Here is a 23016-nt window from a genome sequence, read left to right as displayed (position 1 = left end):
GGTACCAATTGTACAGAATTTCTTCTAGAAAATAGGAGAAGATGGACTATTTCCTAACTCATTTTATGAGGCTCATATTCTCCCAATACTGAAACCAGATAAAGACCGTACACGGAAACTACAAATGTCCCTCGTGCGCGTAGACGCAAACACCCTCAGCCAAGTATTAGCAAATCGAATCCGGCAGAATATATGGAGAAAAAAAATTATATACCGTGACCAAATGGGATTTATTCCAGGTATGTAAGGCTGGTTCAACATTCAAAAATCAATCCTGGGGCGCCTGGGTGGCTCAGTTGATAAAGTGTCCGACTTTCAGGTCATAATCTCATAGTTCGAGCCCCGCGTCGGGCTCTGGGCTGACGGCTCAGAGCCTGGAGCCTACTTTGGATTCTGTGTCTCCCTCTCTTTGCCCCTTCCCCACTCGCTCTCTGTCTCTTTGTCTCTCACACCTAAACAAACATTAGAGAAATCAATCCACTACGTCTACAGGCTAAAGAAGAAAAACCGTGTGATCCTATCAGTTGATGCAGAAAAAAACATTTGGCAAAATCCAACGCCCAATCATGATAAAAAATTTCTCAGCAAACTAGGAATAGAGGGAAGCTTCTCAGCTTGGTAAAGAACATCTACAAAACACCTACACCTAACGTCATATTTAATGGTGGCAGACTGAATGCTTTCCACCCAAGATCAGGACCCAGGCAAGGATGCCTATTCTCACTACTCTTACACCCCATAATACAGGGGGAAATGGTGCACTTACGGGGCCTCCCTGGGTTTCCCAACAACAGGAGCCAAGATCTGGACCTCCAGCTCATCTCGAGGTAGGCGAGACCTCCAGGATACAGCACGCAAGCCGCCTCCCCCAACCTCGGGAGCCCAAACGGCAGCAAGTCAGTGTGAGGTACCCTCCCACTGGCCTCTCTCACAAGCTTTCATGGATTTTTTTAAATTTCCCTTCAACATTGGTTATTTGATTCCAGCCCTTACTATATCCTTTCGTCCTTTGGAGCTTCCCAAGTTACCATCAATCCAGTCCAAGCTAAGAGAAAAGAATCCAGATCGCATGCTGTTTTGTAATACCCGAAATCAGAATAAGAGCGTACCTTTTATAACCCTCCGCACATTGCGAAATGCTTTCTTGTTCATTAGCTCATCAGCTCGGAGCCTCTTTTCTCGCCTCTGTGCCTTTCCTTGGCTCCCCCCCTGGTGGAATCAATTGCTCCCTCCTCTGAGCTCCGATAGCCCTTTGTACGTGCACCTATTGCCACACCCGACACTTTCTCTTACAGCCCTCGTTCAGGTTTCTCTGTCCCCTGCTGGACCAGAAGGGACCACGCGGTGATTAATGTAGCATCTTCTCCCCAGCACCTACCATGGGCTTAATAACGGAGTTTGGGTAGAGCTCAATGGAGAGGTAGGTATTATTGGCACACGGGAGGGACCGTAACCGGTAGCTGGAGTGGAATGACAGAAGGATGAAGAAACGAAAGCTTGGACACACGGAAGGACTCCATCAAGGTTACACAGCTAGACGGTGACAGAGCTGGGCTTTGACACAGATCTTCTGGCTTTCATTTGGATAAACAGACACTTTTCACCCACTGATGTCCTGCCCTGTAGCTCTGGAGGGACCATACCCCGGGAAAACATATGAAGGCTTAATTCCTACCTCTGCGTGGAAGCTAAAGCGAAAAAAAACAGCCTTGTTCCTGCCGTGCCGAGGCGGCACAGAAACACAAAAACTGCCGGGACTCTGAGAGCCTCTGAAACCAGAATGCAAACCACAGAGCCCAGCCTATCACAAGTTCAACAAAGTTTTTCCATGCTGAACTCTGAACTTTGAGAAGTCTGGAATCTTTAGCAATTGCTTATTGCCTGCAGGATAGATGCAGTTAGTCCCGTGCCTTCTGGGCATGCCCTTAGCTGCAATCCTCACTGAAGCTTCTATGCTGCTGCTTTCAAAACTGCTCAAATTCCTTCACTCAAGTGTTCTTAGCACTTATGTTGATAGGGAATACTTCAAAGGGTACATCTTTACTTTATCAAATCTGATCTAATTTTGCAGATGGAATCAAAGCGGTTCATTTTGAGTCTAGTCGAGTTTGCCAACCATCCCAGAGAGGAGGCGTCAATGCCTTGCCCTCTGTGTAATTAACCTAAACTACGAGGCCCCGAAGACACCTGGGTCTTTGGCCATCCAGACCCAGAAATCCCTGGGAGGAGGCAGGGCCCTTCCTCTGAGTGAGGGGGCCACGGGGCAGGGAAGGACAGCTCTCCAACATCCTGGGACCCATAGCTGGTCCTTCTCCATGGCAATCAAAGAGAGCATGGGCGTTGCGGGGGAGTTCTATGCAGAGAGGAAATATAATGAGCTTCAGTGTGCCTGGCGGTCTTTAGAGTTGCCGTGTGGGGTAGGGGAGCCCCGGACGCGGGCAGCCAAGGCCCGGAGTATTAACCTTCACCCTCAGCGGCAGGAACAATTCTCTTCTCCCAACCTGGCACTTTTTATAAAATCCAAAACTTGATGTCGCTGCTAATTTGCCCCTGATACCTGTGTTTGAAGCTGGATCCAGGCATAGATTCGGCTGCCTAGCCAGACGGTAATTTCCAACTGAGCTATTATAATTGTCACAGTAAAATGTCTGTCTGCATACAACACCCCAGGTTGGGGGAAGGAGGGGGTAAAGTCATTGATTTTGGTGCTCAGAAAAGTTCTCTGTGGCTCAGAAGAGACAGTTCTGGCTGGTTTTGCTTTATTTGGATAAATACTTTAGCCATTTTGCATTGAAATTGAACACGAAAGCAAAAGGGGATTCGGTTTGCAACGTCCTAAACTCTGGGGTCCCCCTTTTTAAAAAGCTCTTTAGAAACTCCCACACACAACTTGCCCCCCTACCTCCTTGGCTTGGGACATTGGAGGGAGTCACGCTCATCTACCAGCCCCCATCATGGACCCTTTGTGTCAGGCCCATGCAGATTAGCCATGAGAAGGCTCCAAGGTCAGGGCGTTTGTTCACAAATTCTGATCATCATGTGGGCGGGCATCACTCTCCCTTTCCCACACAGGAGAAGACCTGGCCAGGCTGGGGAGGTCGAGGACCCGCCGGAGCCCTCAGGGTTAAGAGCTCACCCAGCTGACTCCCCTCTAAACGCTTCTCTACCCAGAAGTGACCCTCTGGAAACAGATCAATAGAGACAGAATCCTAAACTTGGCTTTGACGGCTCTACGACTTGCCCCAACTCCTTCCCCAGCCTTCTCTCTGGTTGGGACTGGCTTCATGGGCATGTCATGTCTGCAGCCACATAGGGCCCCGCATACAATAGCAGGTACCTCTTCTCACTACCCTGAAATTCTTAACAATTTGTGATAAGGGACCCACGTTTTCATTTGGCACTGGGCCCTGCAAATTATGTAGCCAGTTCTGCCTTCCACCATGCTCTACGCACCTGTTCACGCTTCCTCCTGCCAGGCGCCTCCATACTTGGATTCCCTCTGCATGGAATGTCCTTACACACCCCATCCCCACCGTCGACACCACCAGCTACTTACCTCACTCCTACCCACCCCTTAGATCTCAGATGAATTGTCACTTCCTCCAGGAAGTCCTCCCTGCCTTACCCAACTGGGTCAAGACTCCTATTACAGGTTCGTAGAGCCCCATGCTCCTTTCCTCCATAAACTCTTTCTATAGTTGCAATTCCACGTTTATCATGTATTGGCACACATTTGATTGCAGTCTACCTTTCTGGAATATCAGAGACCAGAAACCACATCTGATTTTTTGCTCACCATTGTAGCCTCAGTGCCCAACACAACACCAGACACGTAATAAATATTCCACAAATGTGGGTTGAACTCGTGACATCGTGTAAAAAGACAACGCGATAGAGGCAGCTTGAGCAGTCGGATTGCCTGGCTTCCCAGCTACTTGTGCCTCTGGCTGTGTGATCTCAGGTGAATTCCCTGACCTCTCTGCACTTCATTCCCCTCATCAGGGAAAAGGAGATAAAATGAGTAATTTACAGGACGATCGCGACCTTTAGATGCAACGATGTGCATGGAGGGGTTGGGACCCACCTGACAGTCGGCACCCCAACTGTCCAGCCCTGTGACTACAGGACGGCTGGTATGTAATGCACGCGGGCGTTCAGCGTTTCACACGTCCTTGGAACAACCCCCTGTGGCAGGAACTGGTGTGTCCGGGGTGGCACAGCTGGGAAGTGTCCGAGCAGGACAGAAATCCAGTGCAGCCCATCCCCTTGGCCTGTGGCCGTGCCAGAGATGTAATAGTTCAGAAAGGATCACAGATTGGTCCCCGGGGAGTGGCAAAACCCCGGGTTTCGGGTCTCCTTCCATTCCTCCCTGTAGATGTGATCTCAAACGCTTTTCTTAGCCTTCTTAGGTCTCAGTTTCCTCGTCTATAAAACAGGGATAACGAGAGATGCGTTTCAGAGGGTTGCTATATGCAGTGCGATGAACTGTGCGAAGCGTGTGGACGCAGGGCGTGGTTTGCAGCCAGCGTTCTGCACAGCTTAGCTCTCACCTACCACTGACCCCGCCTCCTGGAGTGGCTGTCGTTCAGGGGAAGGAGCACAGCACAGTCTCACGTCTTCGTGCTGCCCTGCTCCCGTGTTTGCAGCCAGCGACGTCTCTGGAGAGGATTCAGATCGCTTGCACAAGGGAGGGCAACTGTGTCTAGAATCCCTTCAACCTCTGGCATCCCCGAGGTGTGCCGTGGTAGCAGAGGCACGATGCCTCTGCTCTCCAGAGCAAGGGACACTATTCCCCAGCGTGGAGGGCTTTCCCAAGACCAGGGGCCTGGGCCCAGACCTCCACTTGCTCCTCCTCTCCACCCACCTCCCCCTGGGGAAGACAAAGGCCTGGACAGCAAGTGGCTAAGCCTAGCAGGTGCCATCTTGTCTCCACCCATCAGCACAGGGCACGACCTCAAGCAGCCAGAACGGCTAGAATGTGCTTATCTGGGATGAGACGAAAATAAGCTGAGGCTTCAAGGAAAGGAGAGATCCCACTGAGCTCCATCCAGTCCAATGCAGACTCCTCAGAACACCAGAAAAGCACTTTCCACCCGCTGAGGATGTGAACCCCGAGGTTGTGCCTTCCTTCCTCTGCTGGGAACGAGTTCAGGCGGAAGGTAAGGGGAAGTCAGGTGCAGCTGGAGGGGTGGGCCCAAGGGGCCTGGGCGGCCACGCACTTGTCACGTCCCCCCATAAGCCGGGGGCCCCAGAGGGATGCCTTGGAGAGGCTGATGGGGGCGCAGAGAGAGGTCGAGAAGGTGAACGACATGGTCCCTCCACCACTTCAATCAGAAAACTACACGTTTGTTGGTAAATGTACACAAGAGAAAGCTGAAACCTGTGCAAGGGCCGAGACTTCCCGACACAGCTGGTTAGCAGCCAAGGAGAGGCTGGAAGTCCAGCCAGCCCGCGGGCCCTCACGCTCTACCCCAGCCCTGGGGCTGGCGAGTGCTGGATCTAGAAGCTGGGGTTGGCGCACGAAAGCGATTTTTGGAGAAGTGAGAAATCGCTGGGCCAGAGGAGCCTTGAGAAAAGGTTTCCCTTTCCTGTTGTAGGAAAGGTAAGGCCAAAGCCAGCTGCGGGGCCCCTCCCCATGCCCCTCCCGCTCCTATAGCGAGGTGGCCTTACCGGGCCCTCTGCAGGAAAGTGGGGCCGCTCCCACTCCTGGAGAACTCCCCGTAGGGTCCCTCTCACCAGGAGCCTCCTGGGCTGGCCCGGCACCGGCTGTCAGCATGGGGAGCATGTCTGCGGGTAGTTGTTAGCTCCAGAGAGCCAAAACAAGGCAGTCTCGGCTTTGGGTGGATACTGTTGGGTGCTCATCCCTAAATTCTTTCGAGTCTGGCCTCATGGCTTCAGAGCCACAGGCTAATGAACTGGCCCTGAAGATGTTACCAACTAAAAGAACATGTCCTGGCAGAGGGCCCTGGAACCTGTTAAGTTGGGTCATGAAATCCAAAACCCTTGGAGCAGGAAGAGACATCCAAAGTTATCTAGACTGACTTTATTCCACAGATGAGGGTGCTGCAGCTCAGCAAGAAAAGGTCTCTTGCTCAAGTTAAGAACAAGTGAAAATATGTAACAACAGATCTGTGCCTCTGGGGTAGAAGAGAGGAACAGTTGTGTCTCGTCTCTCCCCAAAATGTAACTGCGTCAACCCAAACCAAATGCACCCTCTTCCTTGACCTACAGGGCCTTCTCTACTTGGTCTCCCACCTCCCCGATGCTCCGAATCTTATTCTAAAAATTCCTGTCCCGTTGATAAGAAGGCCTAGCTTCTGGATGAGTCATGATACCCACCCATCTCCCACCCCAAGTGACTGTGCCATACAAGGAGACATTTTCGGGAATCATTGGTCCATGATGGAAGTTAACCCACTGAGCTGAAGTCGATGAAGTCAGAGCCTCGACACTGAGCCAACCCATATCTCATAGCCTGGGAAGGAGTCCACTCAGCTTTGTCTTATCCAACCTCTCTTCCCAAGGCAGTGGATCAAATTGACGAGAACCCACCTGGAGAAAGTGGGTCACGTGAACATCACCGGAAAGGGTTTTCCATTTCATTGGGGGCAACGTCAAGGTCAGGAAACTGCTACCTTCCTCAGCTCTGAGGAGTTCACCAGGAATGGGTCCCATTTCCCAAATCACAGAGCAGATAGAAAACCAACGCGCAGGTAAGGAATACTTGCCCTGGTCAACGGAAATAGGAAAATGGTGATGAAGACAAATCACTTTCCTATCTTGACGGGTGAGGCTCGTGGCCCGTTAGTCTCCCTTGCTCTCCTCACCTCCATCCATTTTGTCCCAATCCTTAAAATTTTCCAAATTTTACCTTCGTTTAGTCATCCCTTAAAAAAGAAAAAAAAAAAAAAAAAGTCAAGGTCAAGATGTTGACCAAACCTTCATCACCGCTCGACACATTCTCTCTTCTCCCCGCTCCCACTCCCTCCCAGCCAGCCTCTCCTCCAAAATGAGCCCACAATGAAAGTGCAGCAGACTCCGTGCATTTTAAAGAGTTAGCCTATTTTCGACTATAAAATAATATGTGGCATAGAAAACAGCATGTAGGATGAAAAAAGATCCTGTTTGGTTTCAGTGTGACATTTGCCTGGGGGAAGAAGTGTAGAGCTCATTGGCAAGCCGATTGTTGAAGCCCTGACCAGTCAGCTACAAAGTGTCATCATTTAATATGCCAGGCAGCTCTGCCTTTTCGAGGCCAATCACTCCTTTTGTGCTGGGGACAGAGAGGGGGTGGGGTGCAGAGGAGAAATGGAGCGGAGCGGGGGGTGGGAACCTTAGAATGAAGGAGGTAAGGGGCACACGTCAGCGGAAGCTTACGGAGGGCCTCATGGCTCCGTCCCCCTCCCACGTCCACGTGAGCCTCACTGGTGCCCACTGGGGCCAGAACCCAGTGGCTCTTGGTCATGATAGCTGGCCAGGTGAGGCACCTGTAAATTAAGGACCCTAGACCTGCCCGGGCCGCAGACATGGGTATAGAGCGGGTCCAGAACTTACATATGTCCCTAGAGCTGGGGTCATCGTCTGGTCCCAGGCACTAGCTTCTAAAGTTATGGGCCAAAAGGTCAGCAGATCTGAAGCTGTTACCCCCCCCCCCTGCAAGCTCAACACATTTCTGTGTTTAGACATCAGTGCGAGATCCTGACTCCCTTTCATGACTCTGAGCTTTGTATCCACCCAACGTACCATTAACAGGGTTCAGCCCAGGCAGGGCTTTTGACTCTCTCCCTCCCCCGCCCCAACCACGGCCCCCTCTCCCAGTCTGTCAGCCTTTTCTTCATCAACTATATTTGTTACAATCAAGTTCTGTCAACTGTCACAGCTTACACACAGACTGCCAGTAAATATGTCTTTCCACTCATTAGACATTCCTCCCAGTCACCTTGGGATTTCTACCTTGTCTATCTCACTCCAAAAAACTTTTGTTCAGAAGTATGAGACACCCACTGAGCAATGTCAGCTTGCGGCCATTACCTCAGGAAGTGACAGAAAACACCCAACTGTCACTCATTAAGATCCATTTTTTCCAGAGTTGATGTAAGTCAGACTTTGCCCCCAAAACGAATCATGATTTATTTAATATATTTGCTTCTACAAGTGTCAGCTCATCAGCTTAAAATGTTCCTCCTTTAACTCTATTGAGGACTGTACAGAAAGTTTTCTTTGAAACCTAGTTTTTGCTTTAAGGCTTAATAATTAAAACAGAACCAAGAACAGTCAAGACTCTGCTCTATAGGTGCACTTTGGTGGCCCCTGGTTTTATAATTATATGTACAAAGCAGTCGTGTTGGAATTATCGCTGGACACGCTGGGAAAATTGCCTCCCACTGAGCAAGCTGGCTTTTTCTGCCGGGCGCACCAGGCTGGGGCAAGATGAAATGAAAACCAGGGATGGTTTGAAAGCAGGGACAAAAATAACAATTAGGGAAGCGAGGAGGAGAAAAATGCAGTTTCTTAATTGCTCGGCCTAGGTGCCAGCGGGCAGCTCCCCACCACTCCGCAGGAGTGCGGGAACCCAGAAGGACCCGCTGCTGTCCAGGGGCCGAGGGGAGGCGGGCAAAGGTGCATCGGCCACAGCTTTTGGGGAAAGATGCCTGAGGCCTTGCTTTGACCTGGATTTCAGGAGAGATCAAAGCCTGAGCCAAAGAGGAAGGTGATTTGACGGGCTGATGACTTCCTATGGGGACCTCCAGCCCAAGGTCATTTCCAGCCATGCTCCCCTCTGCTTCAGATTTACTCTGGTCGGTCTTGTCTCCTGGGAGAACAGAAGGTCGAGCACCTTGGGAGGCACCACTTGAAAAGTGAGAGCAATGCCCAGAAACTTGGCATCTTCCTCACCCTGACAGCAGGACTCCAGATAATTCTCACCCAGTGCTGAGGCTTGCTTCCCTCCATCCCAGGGCCCAGGGACGCAGAGCGAGATCCATCCTGGGGTCAGCCCCACCAAAAGAACTTAGCTCCCAGACCCACGTATGCAGCCACATGAGGGTTGGTGTCATACCACAGGAACAGCATGGAAGAGTCAAAAAGAAAGGAGAAAATCCACGCGAGTTGCCCAAGAGGAGATCAGTGGTCTGGAGAGAAAGTGAGGCTCCTGTCGTGAAACCTGTTTAGGCTCAACAGTCACTTGTCAGAGTGTGGCATGGGAGAGCCACGCCTCCCTCAGGCATCTGGTCTCAAAGACATTCAAAGCCCCTCAAAGTTGAAGAGCTTAAGATTCCAAGGGTACGATATCTTGTCAGGTGTTACTTTTGTTTGTTTCTGTATCACCAGGACAGAGCGGGCCTCCACCCTCAAAACTCCCCCTACTACCCAGCCGAGGGCTCAAACTTGACCCCCCACCGCCACCTGTGGGTTCACTGGTAGACACGCATGCCCTCGGGCAGCAGGGGGAGGTGGGTGTCTGAAGGAAGAATCCAGAAGCAGGCCATGGAAAAAAAAGCACCCAGGAGATGGAGGGGGCCACCACTCTGGTCCAGATACCTCACTTCCAGCTTAAATCACTACCCTGGCTTTCCTGCTTCCACGGATCCATTCTCCAAAAGAAACAGCCATGATCTTAAAATGCGGAGTTGATCCCAAAATCTCCCAACTGCCCTCACAGATCCCTCTCATTTAAAACCTAACGGTGGCTTCCCATTGCTGGTAGGATAAAAGTCAGACTTCATAAGAGAGAGAGCAAGGCCCTGCTGAGTCTGTTCCACACCTTGCTGGCCTCACCCTAATCCTGGCCCTGCCTGCCTTATCCCACCATCTAAGTATCTCTGGGGCTTTGTGCCAGGCTTGGCTCACCAGAGACAAGGAAGACAAGACCAGCGCTGAGCCAGGTGTGGCTGGAGGCAAGGAACGACACACAGCTGCCCAGGAGATGGGGAGGGAGGAGGGGAAGAAAAGGGAAGAATGGGGGCAGAGCTGGCATTGTGACGCAGCACCCAGAGTTTCCGATGGGGTTCCCCGACAGGGTTTCCAATGGGGTTCCTATGGGGAGTCTGATTCACTGAGCCCAGGTCACGTGTCCCAGCCTTAGCTGCCGAGAGGGCCAGAGGAGTGGGCACGGTCCCTTCTCACATCTACTCCCCTCCAAGACTCATAGGGCAAAGAGTTCCCCAAACATAAGAAGGAGTTTTGGATGCTGGCCTCCAATGAAAGAAAATGTCTTCTCTCAACTTAGCTCATTGCCAAAGTACGGCTTTCCCAGGGAAATTGGCGGAAATCCACCGATGAGCCTCATGGGGGCTGGGGGACATTTTCATCTCTCTAGCTCCCCAAATACTAGGAACAGGGCCATCCACGCCCAAGCACCAACCACATCCCTACCCTGCTCCTCGACCTGGCATGACAGGGAAACTCTGAGAGAGAAAAAAATAACCCCACATTGAAAGTCAGCCGGCAAATGGAACCCTTTCATGTTGGCCAGGATCCACAGCTCGGAAGGTAAGATCAGATATGGAAGCGTTTGATGAGGTTAAGTCCATTTCCAACCCTTCATTCTGGCGTTTAAAGCCATCATCTGTTTTAAGAAGTGAAGAGCTTTAATGTGCAGGGGGTTACAGAGGAACCGGGCTCCTGCTTCGCGTAGAGCACCAGGAGGCAGGGGCTGTGGAAAGTTGTGGAACCTTTTTTCCTGCAACCCCATAAGGGAGAGAAGCCCCTACCTGCTGATCTCTAAAAATGGCTGCTAATGACACACAGCTAGGCCGAAACAGGGACCCGTGTTCATTATAAATCGGGGTGGGAGATGTTCGAGATTGATGTGTCGCCTTGGAGGCACTAAGCCCAAGGAGGATCCCTTCCCCAACAGGAAGAAAAGGAAGTAGATGTGTTTTCTTCCTCTATTGGAGGGTTTGTCCCACAGCCCCACTAAAATCTTGTTTCTTCCACAAAGCCGTCACTGATGAGTAAGCCCTTACTCCTGAACTCCTAGAGCATCTGTGGTCTAGGCCACTTGTTTCACATAATAGAAGATCCTTCATTCACTTGTTCATTCATGCACCAACCCCCCATTAAACCAACACTACGGGCTACTCAGAAGGTTTGAGGTAGAAAGCAGTTTGAAGATCTTCTCTTAATAGACAACAAAACTGAGACAACACTGGACGTGGGGTTCACGGTAGGTATGGGGAATGACTGACTTGCCCAAGGTCACACCTGTCTTAGTGGGGGCTCTGGGCTCTGACAGCTCCTAACAAACTAGTCCCTGTTGATGGTTTAATGTCCTCCACCCAGGCTATACTCTTCCAAAACCAGCTCTCGCCAAGCACTTCGATCTACTGAGAGGTCTCTCCACCCCATCAGACTATTAGCTCCTAGATCAGTGATTCTCAACCCTGGATGATATTGGAATCAATAAGGAGAGCTTTAAAAATAGTGATGCCTGGGGGCGCCTGGGTGGCGCAGTCGGTTAAGTGTCCGACTTCAGCCAGGTCACGATCTCGCGGTCCGTGAGTTCGAGCCCCACGTCAGGCTCTGGGCTGATGGCTCAGAGCCTGGAGCCTGTTTCCGATTCTGTGTCTCCCTCTCTCTCTGCCCCTCCCCCGTTCATGCTCTGTCTGTCTCTCTCTCTGTCCCAAAAATAAATAAAACGTTGAAAAAAAAAAATTAAAAAAAAAAAAATAATAATAAAAAAAAAAAATAGTGATGCCTGGGCACTACCCCAGAGATTCTGATTTAATTAAGATTATAGGACGTGGCCTAGGCTTTGGGATTTTTTAACACCACTTCTACTGCCCCCGGGTGATTCTAATGAGCATTAAAAATTGAGAAGCACCATTCTACAACACTGTTTCTCAAAATTAGTGAGCATATGCATCACATGGTGGTGATCTGGCTAAATTGGAAATTTCAATTCATTAAGGCTCTGCTAAGGCCCAAGGTTCTGTGTTTCTAACAAGCTCCCAGATAATACAAATGCTACTGGTCTGTGAACCATACTTCGGGTAGGAAGGCTCTAAAACAGGGTTTCCCTTGGGGTGCCTGGGTGGCTCAGTCGGTCAAGCGTCTGACTTCAGCTCAGGTCATGATCTTGCGGTTCGTGAGTTTGAGCCCCGCATCGGGCTCTATGCTGACAGCTCAGAGCCTGGAGCCTGCTTTTCTGATTCTGTGTCTCCCTCTCTGCCCCTCTCCCACTCACACTCTGTCTCTCTCCTTCAAAAATAAACATTAAAAAAAAATTTTTTTAATAAAAAAATAAAATAAAACAGGGTTTCCCAACCTCAGAACTAATCGACACTTTGGGGCTGTATAATGCTTAGTTTGGGGTGGCAATGGCACAGAGGGAATTTTCCTGTGCATAACAGGATGTTTCGCAGCGTCCCTCCACCCCCCAGATGCCACATCTCCGGTTGTAACAACCAAAATATCTCCAGACAACGCCAGATGACCCCTTGGGTGGGGGGAGCACAGTCACCCCAGTTGAGACCCACAGTTCTAGAGGACACACGATGAAGCTAGCATCTTGAGTCCTCTAGCTCTCCATCCAAAGTCCTTTCTCTATGCCACATTGCCCTGTTAACTACCTTTTCCCGCTCATCTTGCTTATGAAATTTGTAAATTAATTAAAAGTGAAGATGACATCCCATCCATTCATTAATCAGCCAGTGATTCGGCAAATATTTGGCGAATGCCGAGCTGTTTGCTGAGCCTAGAGATAATAACAAAGGCACCCGAAGGCTACGCGTGAACTATCCCTTCAATCCTCCACACAGCCCTTGGAAGCAGGTCCTAGGGTCAGCTCCATATTACACACAAGACAACCAAAGAGAAATTAGGTAACTTGCTCCAGAACACATAATAAGTTATAGAAACAAAAGGCAAAGGTAAGTGGGATACAGAGCTTCCTCAATGGAGCTCATGATCATGCAGTCAACACAGACAGCCACGATTCTGACTCTACCTTGATGTGGAAAATACGAGAGCCGCAGCCTGGGCAGAGGGGTCACTCAAAGAGAATGGCCAGTTCTGCTCGAGGAGTGGAAGGGAAGGAGAAGACCTCACACAATAAGTGATAATTGAGCTAGATCTACAATGATAAGAAGAATTTCAGGAGTATCCCTTTCCTTGTCCATCCCCTGTACTCAACAGACTGTGAGCTTCTTAAGGGTACGGACAGACTCTTCCTTATTTTTCTATCTTCAGTTCCCGGCATGGGGCCGGGTGCATGACAGGTGGTCGATCAATGTTGGGCGAATAGGTGAGCAAACAAATCAGGTAGACAATAGAGACAACCCAGGGGGAGAGAACAGCATGAGTAAAAGCATGGAGGTGTGGACGGGTGCTGTGTGCCAGGAGAAGAGTAAAGAGGCCACAGGCACGGGCATTCGGGGAGAAGGGGGCAGGAGACGAGCAGGTGTCTGACACTCTGATTCCCACAGAGAACAATTTGAATCCCTTTCGCTGGGCTCTGGGGAAAGGGAAGCTTCAGAGTACCTCCCAGCTCGCTGGGCTCCTTTTCCAAAGAGCAGGAATCCATGTGTCAGGACAGGATTAGCTCTAATGAGTGCAGGGAAGTGGGATCAAGAACTTTGAATTCATTTAATACATGGGGAAGGAATCGTGCGTGCGTGTGTGTGCGTGTGTGTGTGTGTGTGTTTTAATTCTTACCATCCCTGATGAACTGATGGATCCAAGCCTTGGCATCAAGAGCTGTTAGAAAAGAGAGAGATAATTGGACACCTAGTGTCTCTTGATGGAAGGACACAATACACCTGTGAATCTCATCACAGCCCTGGGTGGAGCCACCAACTTGCAAGCAGCACAGAGGACGGAGGGACATGTTAAATTTCACCACGGGGATCCAAACAGCAAAGTCGACTGTGGAACCTCTGTAGGACAAATGACTTGGTCCTTAACTAAGAAGAGAAAAGGGTGGGGGGGGGGGGGAAGAAATGGAGGGAGAACTTATGGGTTAAAAGACACCTAAAAATATTTCAACCATTTTCAATGTGGAGACAATTAGAGTCAGGATTCCACAACTGGGGGGGAAAAAAAAAGACAAGTAGAAATCTGAACAGCGGGTTATTTGATGATATTAAGAAATTATTGATGGGGTGCTGGGGTGACTCAGTCAGTTGAGCGTCTGACTTCGGCTCAGGTCATGATCTTTCAGCTTGTGAGCTCGAGCCCCGCATTGGGCTCTGTGCTGACAGCTCAGAGCCTGGAGCCTGCTTTGGATTCTGTGTCTCCCTCTCTCTCTCTCTGACCCTCCCAGCTTGCACTCTCTCTCAAAAATAAATAGACACTAAAAAAAATTTTTTTTAAGAAATTATCGTTAAATTTAAGGTGTGATAATGGCTTTGGCATCATATTTTTTTAAAGTGCCCTTGTCTTTTATAGGTACAGACTGAAATACCAACAAAATGACATCACTGTGCGAGAGGAGGGGGTGAAAACGCAGGATACACAAGGTTGGCTCTAGGCTGGAATTGAAGTTGAGCCAATAGCACCTGTGCTTTGCCATACTATTCTAGCTCTTGGCTTTCTTTCTTTTAAGTTTTATTGAAGTACAATTTCTGTACCATACAATTCACCCAATTAATGCGTACCATCCAAAGACTTCTAGTAGGTTCAAAGTTGGGCATCCGTCAGCACAGTCTTATATTCGCCACCTCCAAAAGAAACCTTGCACCCCTCAGCCGTCATCCCCGAAGTCCACCTCACCCTTAGCTCTAGACAACGACTCATCTAATTTCCGTCTCCACAGAGTCTCTATTCCAGACGTTTCATGTATAAGGAGTCCCACAATAGGAGGTCCTGTGTGACTGGCTTATCCACGGTGCAGCATGTATCAACACCTTGATTTCCTTTCGTGGCCAAATACTATTCCATCACGTGGCTACAGCACATTTTATTTACCAGCGGATGGACATTTTTAAGTTGGTTCTACTTTGGGGCTAACATGTATAATGCTGTTGTGACCACTTGTATACAAGCTTTTGTACGGAATCTATTTTCTTTTCTCTTGGGTGTATACCTAGGAGTGGAAATGGCTGGGTCAGACGGTGGCTCTCTGTTCGGCAACTTAAGAAATTGTCAAACTGCTTCGCAAAGCGGCTGCATCATTTTACGTTCCCACCCGCTGCCTTCTCTTTTTTGTAGGTGCTTGAAATTTTCCATAATAAAAAATTTTGTTTTAAGCCCACCCTCAACGGGCTAAAAACCACCAACGCATCCTCGCCACGTTGGCAACTGTGGCTTATTCCTAACATGTCTGCGTTGCCTTTACTCGCATGGGCACTCCGGGGACAAGATCATGACCCCTCGCCGCTTTCAATACGTTCTTGTTTGTTAGGTTTTTAGGCACGTGCCTCCTCCCTTTCATTTTGGGGGCGCAGTCTCTAAAGAAACCAAGAAGATTAGAGTTGGTAATGACCTAAAGTGAGTCACCAGAGTGGAGGGAATCAGGCAAGAAGCCCCTTCCCGCAGCGCAGCTAAGTAAACACAAATGTGATGACCGCCGCCGACATAATGACATAAAATGTGGGCCACAAAGGAAAGAATTGCTGCAGTAAGGTGAGGGGAGGGGACTCCGTCCGCGGAGCCCCAAGGTTAAATGCTGGGGTATAAAGAGATGTAAACAAGAGAAATCTTTCAGCACAACAATTTGGGACATAATGGCGCACAGAGTCGCATTCTGCAGGTGTACGAAAGCACTCGGCTGCATTATTCCATCCCGGGTTCCCATTTTCTCTTGTCAAGAGGTCTTTGACTAAAGACACAATTGTCTTCCAAAGAAAGGCTGAAATGCCATGTCAATGACTTGAGTGATAGGCTGTAGCATCTTGGATGCTCGAGAAAAAGCAATGCTAATGGATTTGTACACTAAATAACATAAAAGGGGAGAGGGGGGATGCCCCACCAAGGCACTGCGACCGCACACCCCAGAGCCTTCTTCCGAGGCACTGGAGGGGAATCAAGGCTTTCGTACCCCCTTCCAGTGAGGACAAAGGATGCCTAGGTTTCAGGGAGTCCAGACCTGACTCTGCCTTCCCTTCATATTCAGCCTGGACCGAGCTCTTTTTCTTCAATCCTCAAAGAATTAGCAGGTGTTCCCTCACAAATCTGGGGCATGTAGCTTCCTGCCCGGCCTCCCACCAAAAACGTCCCTGACCCAGGCCCAGGACATCCCGCCCTCTCCTGCGTACCTGACAGCAAAGTCTCCTGGGAGATTTCCCAGCCTGCCCAGCAAAATAGCCCAGCCCTTCCTACAAGTTAATAAGTGCACCAGAAGGCTCACACGAGCCACGTCATGAGCTAACAAATGAGCTAGCAAAGTAAAAGAAAGAGAGGACGTGCACACGGGAAAGGACCTCAGGGTTCACCGGATCCAACCCCCTCTTTTCATGAACAAGAACTCTGAGAACCAGGGAAAGTAAGCAACGTCAGAGGGTGACATTATCAGCTCATGTCAAGACGTGTACGTCCACTCCTCTCCCCCACAGGAGGTGAAGTTCATTGGAGTAGAAAAATGAAAGAATACCCCTCAAGAATTTTATCTCTAATATGTGTAGCTCTGGGAATGAAACCGGACAGGAGACCTAAAATTTTTTATATTCTAATGTTTTAAGTAACCATGACCTAGAAAGCACAGCTTGGAGTTCTTTTTGAAGATGCCGATGGCCTTTAGCGCAGGTTCGGTTGTCCTTGCCTGCCCATGTCAGCAGGAGGGAATTGGAGACCCGAATGAGGAAACTGAGGCCCTGAGAGGGGATGAGATTTCCCAAGGTCACAGGACTCATCCTCCTTTGGTGTTTCAATCTCAGTGAAGAGCACCACTCATCACCCATCATTCCTCCAGTTAAAGGAACCAGAAACCAAGGAAACCCCCTCAAGATGCACCATCACCACGCCCTCCCGATCCAATCAGCACCCAATCTATCACCTCCCGTGTCCCCTCCATTTCCTCTGCCACGAGCCTAGAGCAGGTTGTCGTCACCTCCTGCCCAGCTCCTACCTGTTCCCGGGACCCTTAACTCCTGTCCCCAATCATTCTCAAAACCACAGCTAAAGTGATCCTTTCAAAACTGAATCTGCTCGTGTTCTCCCCCTGTTAAAACCTTTCAGTGGTCCTAGAGATGAAACCCCAAATCTTTTTTTTTTTTTTAATTTTTTAAATGTTTATTTATTCTGGAGAGACAGAGTGCAAGCAGGGGAGGGGCAGAGAGAGAGGGAGACATAGAATCCAAAACAGGCTCCAGGTTCCAAGCTGTCAACACAGCACGATGCGGCACTCGAACCCACGGGCTGCAAGATCATGACCTGAGCCGAAGTCGGACGCTTAACCGACTGAGCCACCCAGGCACCCCTAAAACCCCAAATTTTGATGTTCACAAAGCCCTGCCTCGCCGGCCACATCCACCCCCCACCCGGGCATGCCCTTGAAGTCATCTTGAACCACTCCCCCCACCTACTCCCCTTGCTCAAAGCCACATTGACCTTCTTTCCATCTTCCCATCCTTCCAATACACCATGTGCCCTTCCATCCCAGGACTCTTTTGAGAATACTGTCCCCTCTCTGAAAAGTTCTTGTTCCACTCCTCACTTAATTCTCCTGCAGGCGTTGGCTTATGTCCTTCCTCAGGAAAGCCTTCTCTGATCCCCAGCACTGTGTGAGGCTCCTAACTTTTGTACTTTCCTAGCAAAGCTTCTTTCCTTTAGAACATTGATCCTAGGGGCGCCTGGGTGGCACAGTCGGTTAAGCGTCCGACTTCAGCCAGGTCACGATCTCGCGGTCCGTGAGTTCGAGCCCCGCGTCGGGCTCTGGGCTGATGGCTCGGAGCCTGGAGCCTGTTTCCGATTCTGTGTCTCCCTCTCTCTCTGCCCCTCCCCCGTTCATGCTCTGTCTCTCTGTGTCCCAAAAATAAATAAACGTTGAAAAAAAAAATTTTTTTTTTTAAATTTTAAAAAAAGAACATTGATCCTAGTTTATGATGATACGCTCATTAGTGCGATGAATTGAACACAATCTATTTCCCCACACAATAAGAAAGAAATCTGCTCAGTTTTACAGGTTTTTCTCCCAACACCTAGCATAGTACCAGATCCTAGACATGTATTCAGTGATCATGCACTTGTATGACCAGAAAGCTGTTAAAATATTGAAATGTTTTTATATCCATTGTTAATTAAAATTAACTACTGTCCCAAACCTCCCAGGTGTCTCATGGTATTCTAGCCATAGCCCCTCCCCTGGACCTTTCAGGGCACCCTCTATCCAGTAATTAAAGGAGAAATGTCTAGCACAGCACTTGGATGATCAAGGCTAAATATTCTACCACTCCAGCCTTCACTGAGTAGACACTTAATAATTATGAATTGACTAAAAGAATAATCGTAGAGCTAGTGTTTCAACCCTGATTTACCAAACCCCTGTCGTTTTTCCTGCTTTGTTTGCTCCTCCCTCTTTCACCCCCTGTTGGCATTAAGTGCTTGCTCTGCAAGCTCCAGAGGGTGGCATAGTCAGGTTCACGTTTGGGTCTTTCTGAGCATCCCCTCTCCCTACTTTGAGGCCTCGAGAGCGTGCAGCAGGCACCTGACGACCTTAGCACTGAAACCCACGGCATCTGGTTGCCGCCAGGAGCAAAGGCATCCAGATAAACCTTCCTCACCATCTGTCAAAACTCTACAGGAAATCCCCACTTTGGCAGAAGCCACGTGACTCCAGGAAATCCACTCACCCTTCCAAAAGGGCGGGGAGACCACCTAGATGCGACCTCTTTACCAGCCAGCCTTCCATCTAGAGACATAAAGAGAAAAAAGGAAGGCCTCTCTTCCATCAAAGAAGACATTCAATTGTAATCATTTCTTGATTCTCAGGTCAGGTCACCGTGGTGGGCTTTTTAACTTCTCTGGACGCTGAAAAGTTGGTATCTTCCTTAGCCTGGGTTTTCCCCGGAGTAGATCCAAAGGAAAATATTTGGGCATAAGCAGTTTATTTAAGGGATACGCCAAGAAAGCTCTACGAGGGAGAAGGACGTGGGACCAATAAAGTGTGTGATGCTGAGCAGGGTACCTGCGTGCATGACCGGGGCTCAGTCTCACACAGACCCCGGCAGACGGTGTAGCATCCTTCTGAATTATCCGTCAGAGAGGCAAGGAAGCTGGGGGATCAATCTACCAATTCCCAACCCTCCTTGGTTGAGGATCTCTCTGGGGCATTCATTCTCTTGCACTTCCCCTCGCCCCGTGATCCTGTCAATCAGGAGGCCAGAAAATGCCTCAGGCCAAGAGACCACAAAGCCACGACTGTGTCTGGGAACTGTCTGCAGGTGTGAGGGAGCCCCAACAGCATCTGCAAAGGCTTTCAAATGCTTACAAGAGGAAAACCATCGTATACAAGCCGCTAAAGGAAGCTGCACGTTGGGCCGTGTGGTACAACGGGCAGAGTTTGGGCTTCAGGATCCAAGTCCTGGGTTTGAATCTCTTCTCTGCCACTTGCCAGCTGGGCCAGTGGGCAAGAGAACCTCTCTGAACCTCACTCTTTGTTTAATCTGTAAAGGTCATAGTAAAGATTAAATGAAGTGCTGTATACTAAGTGTACCGTGCTGGGCACATTACTGATGCTAATTAGTGGAATAATAATAATTACTATTCCAATAAAATGAATCGTTTGCTCTTGGGAGTTTCATGATCTAGGAAGCTAACCTGATACCGTCCAGGAAGGGTGATGTCTTCTCAATTTTAATTTGTAGTGTTCTTTAAGTCAGGCGTTTGTTTGTTCATCCGACAAATGTTGTTGCAAATCCATTTCAGTTACAAAGAGGAGGGGTTGGCAGCTATTGTTACAATGGTTAGTCCTCAAATGCCTTGTAGCTTTCACCATCTTTCAGTCTGCAGCTGTTCTCTGCAGGAAGACAGGGAAAAAAGATCGTCGTAATGATACAATGGTGTCAGCTTATCGATACTTAGAGCTACATGACTTTGAATACATTTGAATAACGCTTCTATACTTCTCCATCTGTGAAATGGGCATAATAACACCCACCTCGCAGGGCTGCCGCAAAACTTAAAAGAGATGACATTGCACACATCTCCTACAGCGTCAGTGACCCCGCGGGCTCCTTCTCATCATGTCATCTCTGGGGTATGCATGGTTTCATAGCTAAATGTTAAGGGGTATTGAGCGGATGAGCACTTCAGATCCTTGGGCAAATGTGAGAACAACCCAGCAGCCCTAAGCGAGCTGAGCGCGTCAGCAGCACTCCGCGAAACGTGAGAGTCTGGCCCTCCTCGACTGTGACTCGTGACACTGTCTTATTCCGCTGGTCATTCCCCCACTCCCAGCTCAGTGCCTGTAAATAGGAGGGATGCGGTTGATATTTGCTGATAAACAAATGAAACAAATCGAGCCTGCTTTTCCAAACAACAGCGCAAGAAAAAAAAAAAAAATGCTTCAAAGAAGGCACCGTGAACAAAAACTAAGATCCTCGAGGACAAGGAGGGTGGCATTCCTTGGTACCCAGTGACAAATCAGCGTACTTAGTTGACTAACATTCTATCTCAATGGAATAAAATGTCTCCGAGGACCAGGATCCACCTGCACTATAAATACAGACCACTGTACTGTGCTACAGGCCCTGTTCTAAAGAGACCCGCTTATGGGGCGCCTGGGTGGCTCAGTCGGTTGAGCAGCCGACTTCGGCTCAGGTCATGATCTCACGGTTCGTGAGTTCAAGCCCTGCGTCGGGCTCTGTGCTGACAGCTCAGAGCCTGGAGCCTGTTTCGGATTCTGTGTCTCCCTCTCTCTGACCCTCCCCCGTTCATGCTCTGTCTCTCCCTGTCTCAAAAATAAATAAAACGTTAAGAGACCCGCTTAGGATCCTGATCCCTTAAAATATACATTGTTTAGTCTAAAAGGCAGAAATAGAAGCAACCGCAAATGGAAAACTGCAGTCTTCTGGCTCAAAGCGTGGCCCACCCAGCAGCGTGAAGCGCGGGCTCTCCTCGGGCGCCGTCCCCACACCTGCCGGAGCAGAATCTGCATTGCACACACTGCCCACGTGATTCTCAGGTAGGAGCCGGGCTGGCACTGCTCTTCGAGATTGGCTACCCCTCGTCGGGGGAGTTTTAAGAAAATACCGATGCATGGGTTCCCACCGCCAACAGGGTCATCGGTCTGGAATGCAGCTTGGGCAAAGTGATTGGAAATAAGAAGAGGAATGAGAATTAGAATTCCCTGGGGAGAGCGCTGCATAGACCCGCAGGGGGCAGCTCACACAGCGAAAGGGCTCATTTTGCCTCATGGAGGATTATTTCCCTGCGCTCTTCAGGGTGCCTCCTATCTGGCCGTTGGGAAGAAGGCTTGAATGTTATCTGGGAGCCAGGCCCGCACCAGACCAGGCCTCCACCTACCGAGAGAAGAAAGAGTTAACCCCAAATCCAGCCTTCCCTCTCCCGCTTCTATGGGCCCGGCCGCCGCTGAGCCTCAATCACCTTCACCGCAGCGTGTACATCTGGTTCCGTTCCTTGGAAATGTCTCCCCTTCTCATTGCTTCCCTCCCCTCGGGGACAGCTTTCCCCAGTCCTGCCCAGGAGAATGACCTGAGGCCAGGGGATCTAGCCTGGGAATGTCCCCACTGCCTGCTCCACAGTCCAGACCTCCAGGTGGGGTTTTGAAGTGATGACATCAGCCATGGCCGGGGTAGCATGTTACATCAGAAACACTCCAATCCTCCCGGGAACCTTCCTGGGAACAAGCACGAGGCTCTGGCTAATTTTAAATGTAATTAAAAGATTTTCTTCCTTTCTTTCTTTCAAGGCATGATCAATTTCCACAGCTCCCCCCTCTCAGAATACTGTTCCTCTGAGGTCTTCTTTTTTTAATTTCCAGATTTGTCTCCCCAAATGAGAACACTTACAACAGATGCAAGTCCTTTGCTTATTTGGCCTATGTATCAGCAGACGGTCTTTTTACAATGCAGAAAGGTTTTTAATGGGATGTGGAAAAGGTCTTCTCTCCCAAAACACTAATAATAAAAAAAAAAAAAATCTTTTTTTATTTTCCTCAAATTGCTTTTTATAACCCATTCAGCATTTTCAGGGACATAATTAAAACATCAAACAGTTTTCCTGCCGGTTATGCTAAAATTTGAATACTTGAGGCAGCCACTATTATTAGATATTAAAATGGACTTGAGTATTTATTTAAAAGATCCTCTTAAGTAACTATTCATTTGGGTTTGCTCTGTTTAATAAAAAGACAAGCCCCGTAATGTGAAAATACCTGTTTCTAATAAAGACCATAATTGGTAGCAGGAGGATTTTTTTAAATATAAAATATGTATTTTGTTCACTATTTTTCCAGCTTAATGCGACTAATTTCCCCATTCAACTTTATCCCTAAGGAAAACTAGGGAAAGAAAGGCCATTAGCAATACACGAAGCTCAGTAGTTTGCTTTCGTAGGGTGTAATTGCTATCGAGAAGGCTAGTAGCCGGGTAATTTTGGATTAAATGAGTACATAGCCTGAAAAAGGATAAATTAACCTCTGTAGAACTGAAATTAGATTCCAGTGAGTGACTGTTCTAGCTCAACACACACGGAGTCCAAGGCTGGGGACTATGTCGCCCAGGAGGAAAAGCCAGTTGAAATGCTGACTGCCCGTTCGCGGGTGCAGGGAGGGCAGGGAAGCCAACTCGGGAAGGAACGGATGGGGCAGAGACGGAAACTGAGAGCATTTGTTTCTCTTGCTGTTCCAGGGGTTTGTGGACGCTTTCCAGATAAATAAGAGGGGTTTCCCTCTTCACAAGACCCCAGCAGGCTTCTCAGAGACAAAAGCAGATCGGGTCAGTTCACTGGACACACGGTTACTGACGGCAGAGGACACGATAAAGCCGTGCCGGACACACAGAGAAGAATGCTGGAACAAGTGTGTGAATACCACGTGAGAAACAATTCTAATCTCCCTGGGGCTTTTTAACGGCAGTGAGATGGGCGAGCAAATCTAGAATACAAAATTGTGTGCAC

At 49.1% G+C, this 23016-nt stretch overlaps 1 long non-coding RNA gene across 1 annotated transcript in view; it reads right to left on the bottom strand.

The window, feature by feature from the left end:
* Window positions 1-6207: 6207 nt before the first annotated feature.
* LOC123577085 overlaps window positions 6208-23016 on the bottom strand; it is a 49542-nt gene continuing 32733 nt past the window's right edge. Inside the window, exons 2-3 of the long non-coding RNA XR_006701704.1 lie at window positions 19696-19894; window positions 6208-6887 (exon numbers count right to left, since the gene is read on the bottom strand). This is a non-coding gene — a long non-coding RNA (uncharacterized LOC123577085). The remainder of the gene's footprint in view (window positions 6888-19695; window positions 19895-23016) is intronic.

This window comes from Leopardus geoffroyi, chromosome D2 (genome assembly GCF_018350155.1).
Source record: "Leopardus geoffroyi isolate Oge1 chromosome D2, O.geoffroyi_Oge1_pat1.0, whole genome shotgun sequence".
Lineage (NCBI taxonomy): Eukaryota > Metazoa > Chordata > Mammalia > Carnivora > Felidae > Leopardus > Leopardus geoffroyi.
Note: the sequence above shows the minus strand (reverse complement) of the source record. Positions and strands in the feature narration are given on the sequence as shown.